Source organism: Tamandua tetradactyla, chromosome 1 (genome assembly GCF_023851605.1).
Source record: "Tamandua tetradactyla isolate mTamTet1 chromosome 1, mTamTet1.pri, whole genome shotgun sequence".
Classification (NCBI taxonomy): Eukaryota; Metazoa; Chordata; class Mammalia; order Pilosa; family Myrmecophagidae; genus Tamandua; species Tamandua tetradactyla.
Genome location: NC_135327.1, coordinates 4,824,732 through 4,844,331, shown reverse-complemented (window position 1 = coordinate 4,844,331; position 19,600 = coordinate 4,824,732). Strand labels below are relative to the sequence as shown.

Here is a 19,600-nt window from a genome sequence, read left to right as displayed (position 1 = left end):
TAGTCCATTCCAAGGCAATCACTGATCCATTTTATGTCACTACAGAGTGGTGTGGATTATTTAGAGTTTTATTTAAATGGAATTATAGAATATGCACTTTTTTTGTGTGTGGGGATAGGGGTCTGACCCCCTTCACTGTGTAGTTTATTTTGATAATCATAAGTGTTGTTACATACATTCATAGTTTATTTCTTTTTATTGCTTAGTGCTATTCTGTTGTAGGATTTGCCATAATTGGTCTATCTGTTCACCTTTTCACGGACTTTTAGGTTTTCAGTTTTTGTCCATGAAAAATAGCCCTCCTATGCACATTCATGTATAAGGCTTTGTATGGATACATACTCTCATTTCTCTTGGGTGAATACTTAGGAATGGAATGTTCTAGGTTAGTTGCTAAGTATACATTAAACATTGGAAAATTTTAAGAAACAGCCAAGCTGTTTCTCAAAATGGTTCTTTCAGTTTGTATTTTCCCATCAATTTATGATTGTTTCAGTTGTTCCACGTCCTCATCAGAACTTGATATGGATGGTCAGTTAGCTTTTTTTTTTGGGCCTGGGCAGGTTCTGGGAATCAAACCTAGATCTCCAGCATGGCAGGCAAGAACTCTGCCTCTGAGCCACTGCTGCCTGCCCGGTCAGTCTTTTTAATGTTAGCCATTCTTGTGGTCATTTAGTGGTATCTCATTGTGGTCTTGAGTTTTCTTAAAGACTTATTGTTAGGCACCTTTTTTTGTGCTTAGCTGCCATTGGTATATCATGTTAGTGAAGCGTGTGCTCCTATCTTTTGCCTCCTTTTGGGTCCATGGGCCGGTAACTAAAGCATGGTCTCCAACGTGGTAGATGAGCAGTCTACCACTGAATTATCCATGCACCCTCTTTTGCCTCTTTTTAAGTTGGGTTGATTGTCTTACTGAGATGTAAGAGTTCTTTGTGTATTCTAAATTCAAATGCTTTTTTGGATATATATTTTGCAAAAATTTTCTTTGAGTCTGTGGTCTGCCTTTTCATTTCTGCAGTAGTTTTTTTTTTAATGTTTTATTTAGAACAATTTTAGATTTATAGAAGAAATGTGAATATAATAATGAGACAGCATATATTCCACAGCAAATTTTCCCTATTATTAATATCTTATGTATCATTTATTTGTTGGAATTACTGAATAATATTGATGCATTTTTAACTAAAGTCCATACATTATTTACTTTTACTTAGTATTAACCTAATGTCATTTTTCTGTTTCAGGATTGCATACATTGTATACTACATTACAGTTGGTCATCATGTTTCCCGGACTCCTCTTTGATGTTACAGTTTCCTTGTTTTTGAGGATGTTAGGTGTTTTGAGTATTGGTCAGCTATTTTGTAGCATGTCCCTCTATTGGAATTATGTGATATCTCTATTACAGTAAGAATAAGGTTGTGTCATGGGTAGGTGACCGCAGGTAAAATATTTTTGTCATATTATAGCAGGAATACGTAAACATGTGGCTCATCGCTGTTGTTCTGGACGGTGAGCACCGGCTGAGGTAGTGTTTCTCTACCTTCATGGCCCCTAACCTTCCGCACGCTCCATCCCTGCTTTATACTGTACTTTTTGTAAGAGGGTCACGGTTTAAGGGGTGGGGAGTTACACTCCATCTCCTTGAGTGCTGATTAGCTATATAAATTTGAAATTTTTTCTGCATGTTATGTAGCTTTTAAAATTATTTAGCAATTTCCAACATTCACAAATACTCTAGACCTACCAAGTAACAACTCCCTTTTCCCTCTTCCCCTGTCCCCAGTAACCTCTTACCAATACTTTCTGTCTCTATGAATTTTTTATATTTAGATATTTTATATAAATGAAATCATATAGTATTTGTCCTTAATTTGCCCTGCTTATTTTATTTACTCAGCATAATGTTTTCAGGGTTCATCTTTGTTGTAGCATGTATCAGAACTTCAGTCCTTCGTAACTGCTGCATAATGTTCCATTGTGTGAATGTACCATGTTTTGTTTACCCATTCATCTGTTGTTGGACATTTGGGGTGTCTGTACCTTTTGGCTATTTTGAATAACGCTGCTATGAACATTGGTATATGAGTATCTGTTTTGAGTCCTTGTTTTCAGTTCTTCTTGGTTCTGTGCCTAGGAGTGGAATTGCTGGGTCATATGGTGACACCATACTGCTTCCCATAGTGGTTAGACTGTTTTACATTTCCATGTATCAGTCTTTTTTTTTTTTTAATGTTGTAAATATTTTTTTATTGGGAAATATATACAAAAATGATAGATTTCAAAGTACGTTTTAGCAAGTAATTATAGAACAAACTTCAAAGTATGGTACGGGTTATAGTTACACAATTTCAGGTATTTCCTTCTAGCTGCTCTAATATGCAGAAGACTAAAAAGAAATATCAATACAATGATTCAGTAGTACTACTCATTTGTTGAATCCTGTCTTCTCTGTTACAACTCCCTCCTCTTAAAAATGGAATTTTATTATTTCAACATTGTGCATATTATAAACGAATTCTAGTTATACTAATATAAATAACACTGTGACAAGGTTAAGAATTTGTCTAGTATATGACATCATGGAAAGAGCATATTTTTCAATCCAGGAAGATCTGGATTCAAACTCAAGCCTCTTCACTTATTAGTGGTGCCATGATCAAGCTGGTTATGTTTTCTACCCCTTAACTTAATTGTCTATAAAATGAGAATATAAAGTCTATCTTTCTGGGTTTATTAACCAAGTTTTGAGATATTAGATCATTTAACCAAGTATCTGGCAAATATTAAGTGATCAAAAAATGGCAACTATTTTATTATTCTTTCAGGTTTAGTTAAAACTCCAAATAGTCTGATTTATAGTGAGCTAAAGAAAGGTCTGTGACTCCAGACTCTATATAATTTCTAAAGTTTATAATTCATTTTTTTATTAATTAAAAAAATTAACTAACACAACATTTAGAAATCATTCCATTCTACATATGCAATCAGTAATTCTTAATATCATCACATAGATGTATGATTATAATTTTTTAGTACATTTGCATCGATTTAGAAAAAGAAATAGCAAGATAACAGAAAAAGAAATAAAATGATAATATAGAGAAAAAAATAAAAATAAAAAATACAAAAAAAATATATATAAAAAAACAAACAAACAAAAAAATTATAGCTCAGATACAGCTTCATTCAGTGTTTTAACATAATTACATTACAATTAGGTAGTATTGTGCTGTCCATTTTTGAGTTTTTGTATCTAGTCCTGTTGCACAGTCTGTATCCCTTCAGCTCCAATTACCCATTATCTTACCCTGTTTCTAACTCCTGATGGTCTGTTACCAATGACATATTCCAAGTTTATTCTCTAATGTCGGTTCACATCAGTGGGACCATACAGTATTTGTCCTTTAGTTTTTGGCTAGTCTCACTCAGCATAATGTTCTCTAGGTCCATCCATGTTATTACATGCTTCATAAGTTTATTCTGTCTTAAAACTGCATAATATTCCATTGTATGTATACACCACAGTTTGTTTAGCCACTCGTCTGTTGATGGACATTTTGGCTGTTTCCATCTCTTTGCAATTGTAAATAACGCTGCTATAAACTGTGTCTTTGCCCTTAGGTCCTCTGAGTAGATACCTAGCAATGGTATTGCTGGGTTGTATGGCAATTCTATATTCAGCTTTTTGAGGAACCGCCAAAAGTGCCTTCCACAGTGGTTGCACCATTTGACATTCCCACCAACAGTGGATAAGTGTGCCTCTTTCTCCACGTCCTGTCCAGCACTTGTCATTTTCTGTTTTGTTGATAATGGCCATTCTGGTGGTGGGTGTGAGATGATATCTCATTGTGGTTTTGATATGCATTTCTCTAATGACCAGGGACATTGAGCATCTCTTCATGTGCCTTTTGGCCATTTGTATTTCCTCTTCTGAGAGGTGTCTATTCAAGTCTTTTTCCCATTTTGTAATTGGGTTGGCTGTCTTTTTGTTGTTGAGTTGAACAATCTCTTTATAAATTCTGGATACTAGACCTTTATCTGATATGTCGTTTCCAAATATTGTCTCCCATTGTGTAGGCTGTCTTTGTACTTTCTTGATGAAGTTCTTTGATGCACGAAAGTGTTTAATTTTGAGGAGCTCCCATTTCTTTCTTTCTTTCTTTCTTCAGTGCTCTTGCTTTAGGTTTAAGGTCCATAAACCCGCCTCCAATTGTAAGATTCATAAGATATCTCCCTACATTTTCCTCTAACTGTTTTATCGTCTTAGACCTAATTTTTAGATTTTTGATCCATTTTGAGTTAACTTTTGTATAGGGTGTGAGATATGGGTCTCCTTTCATTCTTTTGCATATGGATATCCAGTTCTCTAGGCACCATTTATTGAAGAGACTGTTCTGTCCCAGGTGAGTTGGCTTGACTGCCTTATCAAAGATCAAATGTTCATAGATGAGAGGGTCTATATCTGAGGACTCTATTCGATTCCATTGGTCTATATATCTATCTTTATGCCAATACCATGCTGTTTTGACCACTGTGGCTTCATAATATGCCTTAAAGTACGGCAGCGTGAGACCTCCAGCTTCGTTTTTTTTCCTCACGATACTTTTAGCAATTCGGGTCACCCTGCCCTTCTAGATAAATTTGCTTATTCGTTTTTCTATTCCCGAAAAATAAGTTGTTGGGATTTTGATTGGTATTGCATTGAATCTGTAAATCAATTTAGGTAGGATTGACATCTTAACTATATTTAGTCTTCCAATCCATGAACACAGTATGCCCTTCCATCTATTTAGGTCTTCTGTGATTTCTTTTAACAGTTTTTTGTAGTGTTCTTTGTATAGGTCTTTTGTCTCTTTAGTTAAATTTATTCCTAGGTATTTTATTCTTTTAGTTGCAATTGTAAATGGAATTCGTTTCTTGATTTCCCCCTCAGCTTGTTCATTGCTAGTGTATAGAAATGCTACAGATTTTTGAATGTTGATCTTGTAACCTGCTACTTTGCTGTACTCATTTATTAGCTCTAGTAGTTTTGCTGTGAATTTTTCCGGGTTTTTGATGTATAGTATCATATCGTCTGCAAACAGTGATAGTTTTACTTCTTCCTTTCCAATTTTGATGCCTTGTATTTCTTTTTCTTGTCTAATTGCTCTGGCTAGAACTTCCAACACAATGTTGAATAACAGTGGTGATAGTGGACATCCTTGTCTTGTTCCTGATTTAGGGGGAAACTTTTCAATTTTTCCCCATTGAGGATGATATTAGCTGTGGGTTTTTCATATATTCCCTCTATCATTTTAAGGAAGTTCCCTTGTATTCCTATCCTTTGAAGTGTTTTCAACAGGAAAGGATGTTGAATCTTGTCAAATGCCTTCTCTGCATCAATTGAGATGATCATGTGATTTTTCTGCTTTGATTTGTTGATATGGTGTATTACATGAATTGATTTTCTTATGTTGAACCATCCTTGCATACCTGGGATGAATCCTACTTGGTCATGATGTATAATTCTTTTAATGTGTTGCTGGATTCGATTTGCTAGAATTTTGTTGAGGATTTTTGCATCTATATTCATTAGAGAGATTGGTCTGTAGTTTTCTTTTTTTGTAATATCTTTGCCTGGTTTTGGTGATGTTGGCTTGAGGGTGATCATGAGGGTGATGTTGGCTTCATAGAATGAATTAGGTAGCTTTCCCTCCACTTCAATTTTTTTGAAGAGTTTGAGGAGAGTTGGTACTAATTCTTTCTGGAATGTTTGGTAGAATTCACATGTGAAGCCGTCTGGTCCTGGACTTTTCTTTTTGGGAAGCTTTTGAATGACTAATTCAATTTCTTTACTTGTGATTGTTTTGTTGAGGTTCTATTTCTTCTTGAGTCAAAGTTGGTTGTTCATGCCTTTCTAGGAACTTGTCCATTTCATCTACATTGTTGGATTTATTAGCGTAAAGTTGTTCATAGTATCCTGTTATTACCTCCTTTTTTCTGTGAGGTCAGTCGTTATGTCTCCTCTTCCATTTCTGATCTTATTTATTTGCGTCCTCTCTCTTCTTCTCTTTGTCAATCTTGCTAAGGGCCCATCAATCTTATTGATTTTCTCACGGAACCAACTTCTGGTCTTATTGATTTTCTCTATTGTTTTCATGTTCTCAATTTCATTTATTTCTGCTCTAATCTTTGTTATTTCTTTCCTTTTGCTTGCTTTGGGGTTAGTTTGCTGTTCTTTCTCCAGTTCTTCCAAGTGGACAGTTAATTCCTGAATTTTTACCCTTTCTTCTTTTCTGATATAGGCATTTAGGGCAATAAATTTCCCTCTTAGCACTGCCTTTGCTGCATCCCATAGGTTTTAATATGTTGTGTTTTCATTTTCATTCGCCTCGAGATATTTACTAATTTCTCTTGTAATTTCTTCCTTGACCCACTCGTTGTTTAAGAGTGTGTTGTTGAGCCTGCACGTATTTGTGAATTTTCTGGCACTCTCCCTATTATTGATTTCCAGCTTCATTCCTTTATGATCCGAGAAAGTGTTGTGTATGATTTCAGTCTTTTTAAATTTGTTGAGACTTGCTTTGTGACCCAGCATATGGTCTATCTTTGAGAATGATCCATGAGCACTTGAGAAAAAGGTGTATCCTGCTGTTGTGGGGTTTAATGTCCTATAAATGTCTGTTAAGTCTAGCTCATTTATTGTAATATTCAAATTCTCTGTTTCTTTATTGATCCTCTGTCTAGATGTTCTGTCCGTTGATGAGAGTGGCGAATTGAAGTCTTCAACTATTATGGTAGATGTGTCTATTTCCCTTTTCAGTGATTGCAGTGTATTCCTCACGTGTTTTGGGGCATTCTGATTCGGTGCATAAATATTTATGATTGTTATGTCTTCTTGTTTAATTGTTCCTTTTATTAGTATATAGTGTCCTTCTTTGTCTCTTTTAACTGTTTTACATTTGAAGTCTAATTTGTTGGATATTAGTATAGCTACTCCTGCTCTTTTCTGGTTGTTATTTGCATGAAATATCTTTTCCCAACCTTTCACTTTCAACCTATGTTTATCTTTGGGTCTAAGATGTGTTTCCTGTAGACAACATATAGAAGGATCCTGTTTTTTAATCCATTCTGCTAGTCTGTGTCTTTTGATTGGGGAATTCAGTCCATTAACACTTAGTGTTATTACTGTTTGGGTAATACTTTACTCTACCATTTTGCCTTTTGTATTATATATATATCATATCTGACTTTCCTTCTTTCTACACTCTTCTCCATACCTCTCTCTTCTGTCTTTTCGTATCTGACTCTAGTGCTCCCTTTAGTATTTCTTGCAGAGCTGGTCTCTTGGTCACAAATTCTCTCATTGACTTTTTGTCTGAAAATGTTTCAATTTCTCCCTCATTTTTGAAGGATAATTTTGCTGGATATAGAAGTCTTGGTTGGCAGTTTTTCTCTTTTAGTAATTTAAATATGTCATCCCACTGTCTTCTAGCTTCCATTGTTTCTGCTGAGAAATCTACACATAGTCGTCTTGGGTTTCCCTTGTATGTGATGGATTGTTTTTCTCTTGCTGCTTTTAAGATCCTCTCTTTCTCTTTGACCTCTGACATTCTAACTAGTAAGTGTCTTGGAGAACGCCTATTTGGGTCTATTCTCTTTGGGGTGCGCTGCACTTCTTGGATCTGTAATTTTAGGTCTTTCATAAGAGTTGGGAAATTTTCAGTGATAATTTCTTCCATTAGTTTTTCTCCTCCTTTTCCCTTCTCTTCTCCTTCTGGGACACCCACAACACGTATATTTGTGCGCTTCATATTATCATTCAATTCCCTGAGCCCCTGCTCAAATTTTTCCATTCTTTTCCCTATAGTTTCTGTTTCTTTTTGGATTTCAGATGTTCCATCCTCCAGTTCACTAATTCTAGCCTCTGTGTCTTTAAATCTACCATTGTAGGTTTCCATTGTTTTTTTCATCTCTTCTACTGTCTTTCAATCCCATAAGTTCTGTGATTTGTTTTTTCAGACTTTCCATTTCTTCTTTTTGTTCATTCCTTGCCTTCTTCATGTCCTCCCTCAATTTATTGATTTGGTTTTTGAAGAGATTTTCCATTTCTGTTAGTATATTCAGAATTAGTTGTCTCAGCTCCTTTATCTCATTTGACCTATTGGTTTGTTCCTTTGACTGGGCCATATCTTCAATTTTCCAGGTGTGATTTGTTATTTTTTGCTGGCGTCTGGGCATTTAATCAGATTTCCCTGAGTGTGGGACCCAGCAGGTTGAAAGACTTTCCTGTGAAGTCTCTGGGCTCTGTTTTTCTTATCCTGCCCAGTATGTGGTGCTTGTCTGTCTGCGGGTCCCACCAGCAAAAGATGTTGTGGCTCCTTTAACTTTGGAAGACTCGCTGCTGGGTGTGTGGTGGAGACAGAGGAGAGGTTGTAGGTTGGTTTTAATGGCTTCAAATTGTGAAGTCCTGGGATCTGAATTCCTTGAGAGAGGGATTCCACGTGAGTTGCGTTTCACCCCTCCCGCGGGGAAGGTTCAGGTGGTAGAGAGCCCTGAAAGCAGCCTGTTTGTGCGTTCGGGGCAGTTGCCACCTGTGTAATCCCAGCGCTGAGCCCAGAGGCAACGAAGCCTCCGTAGAAACAGCCGCAGAAGGCTCTGTTTCGCCCCCTTTCCTCTTTTGCAGTTAGGCCAATAGGCGACTTCCGCCTTTATCAGTTTCGCCTGAGCTGAGGGCCTATTTTTAGTAGTCAGAAGTTGTTCATTAATGCCATTATTGGTGTTAGGTTGGGCTCAGTCTCTACTACTGTTGGAGACTCTTTCCTTCCCCTCCGGGAAGTCGCCTGTGGGGGAGGGTCGCCAGCCGCCACGGCTTAGGGAACCGCTGTTCCAAGGCTCCCAGCCGACCTGGGAAGCCGCGTGTGTGGAAGGGGCTGCGGTCGCCGGCCACTGCGGCTTGGGGAACCGCTGTTCCGAGGCTCCCAGCCGGCCTGGGAAGCCGCGCGTGGGGGAGGGGTGCCGGCTGCCGTGGCTTGGGGGACCGCCGATCCAAAGCTCCCAGCCGGCCTGGGAAGCCACGTGTGGGAGGGCCGCCGTGGCTTGGGGAACCGCAGCTCCGAGGTTCCCAGCCAGCCTGGGAAGCCGCGTGTGTGGAAGGGGCTCCGGTTGCCGGCTACTGTGGCTTGGGGAACTGCCGCTCTGAGGCTCCCAGCTGGCCCGGGAAGCTGCGCTTGGGGGAGGGGCACCGGCCGCCGCGGCTTGAGGAACCGCCGATACAAAGCTCCCAGCCGACCCGGGAAGGAGGGAGGGAGGGGCTCGGCCGCCAGCCGCCGCGGTCCGGGGAAGCATGCGCCTCTCGGGGACCTCACCACAGCGGAGTCTCTTAGCCGGTCCGGCCATTCCAGAATGGGGTACACTGTGTGTCTGGTCTCTGTCGTGGCTCCGGGAGCTGTTCTGTACTGTTTCTAGTTCTTTGGTAGTTGTTCTGGAGGAGAAACTAAGACCCGCGTGCCTTATTAAGCCACCATCTTCTCCGGAAGTGTATCAGTCTTTTTTGAAGTGCCAAAGTTTTTAATACTGTTGGTGTCCAGTTTACTGTTTTTTTTTCTTTTATAGTTCATTTTTTTGTTGTTGCTCTATTTAAGAAATCTTTGTCAACTTCAAGGTCATTAGTATTTTCTCTTATGTTCTTCTAGAAGTTTAATAGTGCTTGAATTTAGGCTTTGGATCCATTTTGAGTTAATTTTTGTGTATGGTGTGACATAAGGGTTGAAGTTCAGTTTTTGGTTTATGGCTATACTTGTACAACAAACATTGTCAAAGTGATTCTTCATTGTTCATTGAATTGCATTGGCATCTTTTTTGATAATTAACTGATTGTATGTGTGGGTCTAATTTTAAAAAGTTTTTTAAAAAGATATTTTTATTGCGAAATCTTCACACACCTACAGTCCATCCGTAGTATACAATCAGTGTCTCACAAAATCATCACATAGTTGTGTATTCATCACCAGGGTCATTTTCAGAAAATTTGCATCACTCCAGAAAAATAAATAAAAAGAAAAAAGAAGAAACAAAAAACCCACACATCCTATACCCCTTACCCTTCCCTCTCATTGACCAATAGTATTTCAATCTACCCATTTTTTTTTTTACCTCTTATACCCCCCATTATTTGTTTATTTGTTTTTCCCTATTATTATAATGTTTTTACTCATCTGTCCATACCCTGGATAAAAGGAGCATCAGATACAAGGTTTTCACAATCACACATCACTTTGTAAAAGCTGCATAGTTGTGCAATCATCTTCAATAATCACAGTTACTGTGACATAGTTGAACAGTTTCAAGTATTTCCCTGTAGCCACTCCAGTGCAGCATAAACTAAAAAGGGGTATTTATATAATGCATAAGAATAACCCCCAGGATAACCTCTCGACTCTGAAGTTTCTCAGCTACTGAAGCTTTAATTTGTCTCATTTCTCTCGTCCAGGCTCATCCTGGAAGTCCTGTCCTACATTGCCAGGGAGTTACACCCCTGGGAGTCATGTTTCACATAGAGGGAGGGACAGTGAGTTCACTTGCTGAGTTGGCTTAGAGGGAGAGAGGCCATGTCTGAACAACAAAAGAGATTCTCTTGGGGTGACTTTTAGGCATAACTAAGTAGGCTTAGCTTCTTTTACAGGAATAAGTTTTGTAGGGGCGAACCCCAAGTTTGAGGGCTTAGCCTACTGAATTGATTATCCCCACTGCTTGTGAGCATATGAAGAATTCTCCCAATGGGGAAGTTTAGTATTTCCTCCTTTCTCCCCAGTCCCCCAAGGGACTTTGCAAGTACTTTTTCATTCTCTGTCCAGATTACTCTGGGATTTATCAGGCCATCCTACTAACTGGTACAAACCAACAAGAACTCACACCCAGTTTAAGATTCAATGTAATTATTGTGTTCAAATAAACTGACCATACACGTTAAGTTATTTAATATGCTACCCAAAATAAAAGTTTTGCACCAAATAAAGATCTCTCCCTTTGGTTTCTCATAGAAATTGAAGTTTTAAAGTATGGACCGTGTCATCTTGTACCCTGTTCCCTGTATTCTGATTAATTTTAATTCTGTCCAGATCAGCTTCATTCATATATCTAGTAGAAATCTGATCAGCAGTTGCTGTATGGGGCAGTGCTGATTTCCATAGTGTCAGTGCTCTAACTCTGAGTTTCAGGGCGCAACTAGGTTACACACAAATAGCTCAATATCTCCGAACTTAGAAATAACAGTTACAACTCTTGAATACATGTGACTGCTGTAAGAGCTTACAATCTAGAACCCTTTACTATATATAATCCATGCTCTCCGAGTTTGTGTATTATAATTACCCATTAGTTTTGAAGCCTTTATTATTCCTTTGATATATATGTCTATCTATACCCCTAGTACCATACTGTCTTGATTGTTGAACTCTTGAAATCTGATAGTGTAAGATCTCTAACTTTTTCTTTTTTCAAATTATTTTGGTTATTCTTTGTCCTTTGCATTTCTATTTAAATGTTAGAATCCACTTCTTGATTTTTGTAAAATCTCGATTGGGATTTTGTGTGCAATTGCACTGAATCAGTTGATTGATTTGGGGATAATTAACATCTTAACAGGGATAATTGATGTCTTAACAATAGTGCATCTTCTAGTCCATAAACACATAATATGTATTTTGGTATTCTTTAATTTCTTTCATCAGTAAAGAACGTCACAGTTTTTGTCAAATTTATTTCTAAGTATTCCATACTTATTAATGTTATTTGTAAATAGTATTTTTTTAAATTTTAGTTTTTAATAGTGTGTTGCTATAGCACATAGAAATGCAACAGATTTTTGTTTATTCAAATTCTTGTTAAATGCATTTATTACTTTTAGAAGCTTTTATGTGTTTGACTTAGGATTGTCTATATAGATGATCATGCTGTCTGTGAATAAAGACAATTTTATTTTTTCCTTTCCAGACGTGCCTTTTCTTTTCCTTGTTTTAATAAATTATCTAGTATCATCAGTACATTATTAAATATAAATCTTTGCCTTGTTCACAGTCTTAGAAGGGAAGTATTCAGTATTTCACTATTAAGTAAGATGTTATTTATAGGTCTGCTGATCTGTTTTTTATCAGTACTGTGCTCCCTTTTTTAGAATTTTGTATAAATTTCAGATAAATAGAGTCATGTAACTGTGTTGGACTTCTTTTGCGTAGCCTAATTCTTTGAGATTTATCCATGTTGCTTATATCAGTAGTACATTTCTTTTTACTTCTGAGTAATATTTCATTGTATGGATATATGGCCTGTTTTTGTTTTTTGTTTTTTTTTTCCTTTCCATTTACAGACTGAATGACATCTGTGTTGTTGCCATTTTTTTTTGCTATTATGAATAGAGCTGCTAGGGACATTTGCATACAAGTCTTACAATGGACATGTGATTTCATTTTCTTGGACAAGTACTCAGGATGTTCAGATGGCTGTATATTTAATTTTATAAGAAACTTGAAGTGTTTACCTTAAGTGGCTTTATCATTTTGCAGTTTTACCAGCAATATATCAGCATTCCAGTTTTGCATTCTCACCTACATTTGGTCTTATTATTACTTTAAATTTTTGTCATTCTAGTGAGTGTGTGTAGTGGTATCTCATTGTGGTTTTAATTTCAATATCCTTTCATCTTTTTTTGTGACATATCTGTTCAAATCATATGCCTCTTTGTCCTTTCCTTCCCGTTTCTTCCATCTTTCCCTTTCCTCTTTCTTCCCCCTTCTCATTTCCCTTTCCCTCTTCCCTCTTCCTTTTTTTTAATAATTGGGTTTCCTTTATAAAATTGAGTTGTAAGAGGTTTTTCACTAATTCATACATATATGCATACATACGTACATATATTCTGGACATACATATATTTTGGACATATATATATTCTGAATGCACATCTTTTATCACATATGTTTGCAAATATTTTCTCCTAATCTTTGGTGGTACAGATTTTAATTGGTGATTAGTGATGTCTGTGTACTAATGTTTAGATTTTTGTTCACATGTATATTTTGGGGAATAACCAGTGTTTTATAGCTTGAATAATAGCTGTGCAACATGTATTATAGATTCCATTTTAATGGAAAGAAATATTTAATTGTTAATCTGGAGCATATTAGTTCTTAAACATAGTTAATTATTTTCTATTGTATTTAACTTTTAAAAGTCATTTTAAAATTGAAATCCATGGCCTGGAATTTAATCTTTCTTTTTATCCCTTCAATAAAAGTGAATCAGTAAATCCTTGTGTGTCTCCTCATTTATTACTGCAAATTAAGACTAAGAATATTGAATATGTTGGCCTAGTATAAACCTAATAAAAAGATGCATCAAACCTATATAAAAACACTAAATCTTGGCTGTGAGATTTTGTCATTGTTCTCTCTGTAACCATTGCTGAAAAAATCCTGTATTTATAGCTTACCACTATAATATAGAACATATTTCTTTCTTACTAGGCTATATTATACATCTCTTTTCATGGTTAACTGTTCTGCTGAATTGTTATTAGCTATTGAATACCAGCATATAAATTAATGAAGAGCTATCAGTTTAACAATGTGCTGTTAGTCACCTTGAGTATTTATATTACAATATTGTAACTATAAATAGAATAAGTATCTCCCTGGAATTTTTCTTATTTTGCTTGCTTGGAATAGGTGAGACACACCTCAATTTACTTACTAATCCCCTCACCCTAATTTGAAGATGTATACTTTAATTCTTTTCTGTTTGAATTTTTATTTGTCATGCTGGAATTTTGGAACGTTTTGCATTTTACATTCAACAAGTCTATTTTTAAAAAGCAGTGGAAATTTCCAACTTAAAAAAAAATCCAACTGCTGTTCTAATAGCGGCTTTGCCGGAAGAAAGAAATATGAAAAAAGAACCACAGACGTTCTGGATGTCAGCCTGTGAAATTTTCCACTATTTCTCACAATAACATGCAGGCATACTTCTGTTGGCATTCAGTGCAACTTAATTTGCACTCCACGTGTCATATGAAGCTACTTTATCAATAATAAAATGGTGTTTAGCCAGCTTTTAGTGAACAGTGCATAATTCACACATCGTAATGTGGGTTTGTTTGCTCTCCACCTGAGTGTGAGCCTAAACAGTGAATTTGCAAAATTATTTAAGAACTTCAGATTCCCAAATTCCTAGCTGCTTTAAATTTTAATTAAAACATTTTGGTTTTTTAATTATGCATTTGAGATGATAATCATTCTTTTAGTTATAATACTATAAGTAAAATTTTACTTTATATGGCTTTTTTCTCATGGTGCCACCTTTAATTTTTTCTTAAACTTTTCTTTTGAGATAATTTAAAACAGGACAGTTGCAAAAATAATACAAAACCCATACAGAGAACTCTTAACGTAACCTCTGCTCCTCCTCCCAGGCACCCGCATTTATTGTATCATCTGTCAAGCAGTTCACCTTTATATCTGTTGATTGTCAGTTTTCTAAACATTTGAGAGTACGTTGCATTCATTATGCTCCTTGAACACATGCTACTTCCATGTATGTTTCCTAGGAACAAGGCTACTCACTTACATAGCCACCTTAAGTGCAGTTATCAAATTGAAGAAATTTAACATTGATATAAAACTTGCAGTCTGTATTCTAGTTTGTTCATGTATCCCAATAATGTCCTTTAGGGCCTTTCTTCTCCATTATTTGATACAGCCCAGGATCATGCATTGCATTTAATTGTCATTGTATTTTTAAATTGTTCTTTTTTTAAATTGTGGAAATATATATACAACATAAATTTTCCCATCCAAGCCACTCCCCAGCAAATACCTTTCAGTGTGATTAAGTACATTCACAGTGATGTTCTAACCTCTCACCATCATCCATTACCAGAACAGCCCATCATCCCAAACAAACCCTACTCTCAGTAATTTGCCATTTGTATTATAGTATTTTATAATACAAAATAGTATTTTTGAGCATTATAAGAATGCTCAAAAAATTAAAACCAAGTTTTAAAAAGATTTACACAAGTTCAGTAGTCATTTGGCGTATTTGAAAAGGAATTTAATGTCTATTTTAGGTTCCTGTTCATATTTCAAAAGGTCGCTAGACCTCTTACTAAAATTAATACTGAGTTTTTTGGTTTGGCTGTTTCAGAGTTAAAGGCAAACAACATTATACTGTTTTCCTAATGACAGAAGTCCAGGTTGCCCAGTCTTGTAAATTGCAAGAGCAGAATGATGAACAGTAGATCAAGAATACACTGTTATCTCTTAGTTCTACCTTGTTTGATCTCTTTCGTGGCAGAGGCCTAACACTGACATCAGGTAATGAAATGATGAAGTTCAGGTTTCATGAGTTAACCTGTTAGGCATTTGTGGAGTGAGAATTTGAGAGTTCAAAGTGATGCATCAGATATATGTATATCTTTGCATGTAACACTGCTAAGTCATTTACCTTTTGGAAATAAAGGCATATTAATCCATAAGCATATCTTTTTCTGGATTGTTAGGTCTTGGATTTGAATGGTGTTGTGACATAACAATGGTCTCCCCCTTGTACTGCACTCCTCCTTTGTGCAGTCTCATTCTCTCTCTATCTTTCCTGTATCTGTGACTGATCTGTTTGCCTATTCATGCACTTCCCTTTATTAGCCCTCATTGTATTTCCAACTATTTTATACCTTTCCTCTCAGCCTAAATTTCCTTTTGGCACATGAGCCAGATTTTCTTTTTTCTATCAACCTCCCATCCTGTAAGTCCCTCACTTCTTCTATTTACTCGCTGTTAACTGAGTCTCTTCTTTACCTTTATAGGGTTTTTATGCTTCAAATGAATTCTTTGCTCCAATGAGATTGATTTTCTTTTAGTGTCCCCACCCCTACCCCCACCCTCCAAATGCATATCCTCACACCCTCCAAAAACCTTTGACCCTTGTTTCTATCAACATGCCTTAATTTTTTTACCACAAATATTTTTGAGTATAGGTAGTCATATGTCAGGCCAATCTCTCAAGATTGGAAATAAAATAGTGACCAACTTGGCTATGGAAAAAATAAAGCAGTATAAAGGGCCCTGGGGAAGTGTGTGTGTGTGTGTGTGTGTGTGTGTGTGTGTGTGTGTGTGTATTGGAGGGTTTGCATTTTAGATGGATTGTGAAGGTACACGTCCCTGAGAAAGTAATATTTTAGCAAAGAGTCCAGGGAGTAAGCTGTGTGAATGTTGAAAGGTGGGGGTTCTGTGTAGAGTGAATGACCAGCGTAAAGGTCCTTTGGCAGGAGCATTCTTCGTGTGTTTGAAGAACAGTAAGTGAGAGAAGAACTGACAGATAACATGAGCTACTTTAGAGTAGGGCCTTGCAGGCAGTTGTAAGATCTTCAGCTTTTACTTTGAGAAAGTTGAGAAACACTGCAGGTTTTTAATTTTTGGTTATTTCAGAAAGATCATCTTATGGTCATTGATTTGCCTTCAAATAAAGCCTCTCTCTTTTATTCTAATTATAAAAGTATTTAATTCATGTTCATGTGGAAAATACAGAAGCTATAAAGAAGAAAATTATCAGTAATCTTATCCAATATTAAATATTTGTGTATATCTTTCTAGTCTTTATTTCTCTGTGCTTGTAAACACACGCATACACCATATACTAGAGTTTTAGCACAGAGCCAATAAACTTAATTAGGCTTTAACGAGAACCCTCCAGCTGCTTTGTGGAGAGTAGCCTATGGGAGGGTGTTTTGGTTTGCTAAAGCTGCCAGGATGCAATATACCAGAAATGGGTTGGCTTTTACTATGCGAATTTATTAACTTTACTGTGAAGATGTCCAACTCAAGGCATCAGTAAGATGATACCTGGACTCTGAAAAACTGGCTGCTGGCATTGGGACTCCTCTTGTCACATGGGAAGGCACATGGCTGGCCGTCTGCTGGTCCTTTGTTCCTGGGTTTCATTGCTTTCAGCTTCTAATTCAGTGGCTTCCTCTCTTAGGTTCTCTGGGGCTTTTCTCTATGAACTTCTTAAATTCCTCTCTTATAAAGGACTCCAGTAAAAGGATTAAGACCCATCTTAGAACATCTTGATTGAAATAATGTAATCAAAAGATTCCACCTACAATAGGTCTGTACCCACAGGAATGGGTGAAAAGAACATGGCCTTTTCTGGGGTACATAATAGTTTCAAACCACCACACCTGGCCTACTTCCTGCCCCACATGCTTCACTCTAGCTCCAACTGTCTGCCCCAGAACAAGTTGGAGGAGGGACCTCCGGAAAGATGGAGGAACCCAATCATATACAAGGATTCCAGTGCAATAGTTTATTAGGAAGGTGATCAAACTACCACAGAGGGCAAGGAAAAAGCTGAGAGATCAAAAGAAGTCTCTTTACAGTAAATCAGGTATGAGGTGGCATTGCCTTAGTCCGTGGGGATGGTATGGCAGTGGAGATGATAAGGAATGGTCATCTTCTATATAAATTTTGAAGGTATAGCCGATAAGATTGTGTCATGCATTTGATGTATATGTGGGCAGGGGAGAGAAGAATTAATAGTGACTCAGTCAAACTGCTCATCCAGAGTTCAATTCTGGCTCCATCTTTTATGTGTTCTTCCTGTTCATTTGAATTTGCGATTACTTCTTTCATCAAGCTTCTAGCTAGTATGCTCAGCTTGGCACTTGGCACTCAACACAAGATGCTATAGATAACAAATTCTTTCATTAGGGTTAGCTTCCCTATCTAGGTGGTGAGCACCCTTTTACTTGATCTGCTCAGGGATTAGTAGCTTTCTGAGTGGATTGTGGGTATTTAGTAAATGTTGGTTAATTGCTTACTTTTCTTGAGAACAAGAAATGAGAAAAACTGAATGTAAGTGCCTATTCTAGTCTTACTTTAGCTTATTGGCATTTTTTTTTTTTTCAGATTTTTCTTTCTAGCTGCTCCAGAAGATTGGAGGCTAGAAAGAATAAATATTTATCATCCAATTGACTTTTTTCTTTCTTTTTTTTTGTGAAAAATAACATATATACAACATAGCAATACATTTCAAAGCACAGCACAACAATTAGTTGTAGAACAGATTTCAGAGTTTGGTGTGCATTACAAGTCCACAATTTTAGGTTTTTACTTCTAACTGCTCTAAGATACTGGAAACTAAAATGAAATATCAATTTAATGATTCAGCAATCATATTTGTTTATTAAACCCTGCCTTCTCTGTATAACTCCGCATCACCTTTGATCTTTCTGTTCTACTCTTTAGGGGTATTTGGACTGTGCCCATTCTGACTTTTTCATGTTGAAAGGGGCTGTCAGTAACATGGGGTAAGGAGATGGTATTAGCTGATGTTCTGGAGAGGCTGGGCCCTCTAGGTTTCAGGACTTCTCTGGTTCAGGGACCCATCTGGAGGTTGTAGGTTTCTGGAAGGTTACCCTATTGCATGAAATCTTTGTAGAATCTTTTTTTTTTTTTTGACTTTTAATTTATTTTTTAAAATACCAAAAAACACCAAGTGCAAACATTCTTAACTTTTGATCATTCTGTTCTGTATATATAATCAGTAGTTCACAATATCACATAGTTGCTTATTCATCATCATGATCATTTGCATCTATTCAGAAAAAGAAATAAAAGGAAACAGAAAAAAATTCATACATACCATACCCCTTACCCCTCCCTTTCATTGATCGCTAGCATTTCAAACTAAATTTATTTTAACATTTGTTCCCCCTATTATTTCTTTTTATTCCATATGTTCTACTCATCTGTTGACAAGGTAGATGAAAGGAGCATCAGACACAAGGCTTTCACAGTCACACAGTCACATTGTGAAAGCTTTATCATTATATAATCATCTTCAAGAAATATGGCTGCTGGAACACAGCTCTACATTTTCAGGCAGTTCCCTCCAGCCTCTCCGTTACATCTTGAATAACAAGGTGATATCTACTTATGCATAAGAATAACCTTCAGGATAACCTCTCGACTCTGTTTGGAATTGCTCAGCCATTGACACTTTATTTTGTCTCATTTCACTCTTCCTCCTTTTGGTCGAGAAGGTTTCTCAACCCCTTGATGCTGAGTCTCAGCTCATTCTAGGATTTCTGTCCCACATTGCCACGAAGGTCCACACCCCTGGAAGTCAGGTCCCACATAGACAGGGGTGGTGAGTTTGCTTGTTGTGTTGGCTGGAGAGAGAGGCAGCATCTGAACAACAAAAGATGTTCTCTTGGGGGGACTCAGGCCTGATTTTAAGTAGGCTTGACCTATCCTTTGTGGGGTTAAGTTTCATATGAACAAACCCCAAGACTGGGGGCTCAGCCTATAGCTTTGATTGTCCACAGTACTTGTGAGCGTATCAAGAATTCAACTTGGGAAAGTTGAATTTTCCCCCGTTCTCACTATTCCCTGATGAGGACTTTGCAAATACTTTTTTATTCACTGTTCAAATCACTCTGGAATTTATCGGGGCATCACTCTGGACAAACCCACAAAATCTCATGTCCTGCTCAAGGTTCCATATACTTATGGTGTTTAATTATGCTGTGTACATAAGTTATACTAGGAAATGCACTAGTCAAAAT

At 36.9% G+C, this 19,600-nt stretch overlaps 1 protein-coding gene across 7 annotated transcripts in view; it reads left to right on the top strand.

Moving 5' to 3' along the window:
- The window catches only part of NCOA3 (nuclear receptor coactivator 3), a 161,382-nt gene that overhangs the window by 18,186 nt on the left and 123,596 nt on the right, over positions 1–19,600 (top strand). The gene's annotated exons all lie outside the window — the stretch shown is intronic.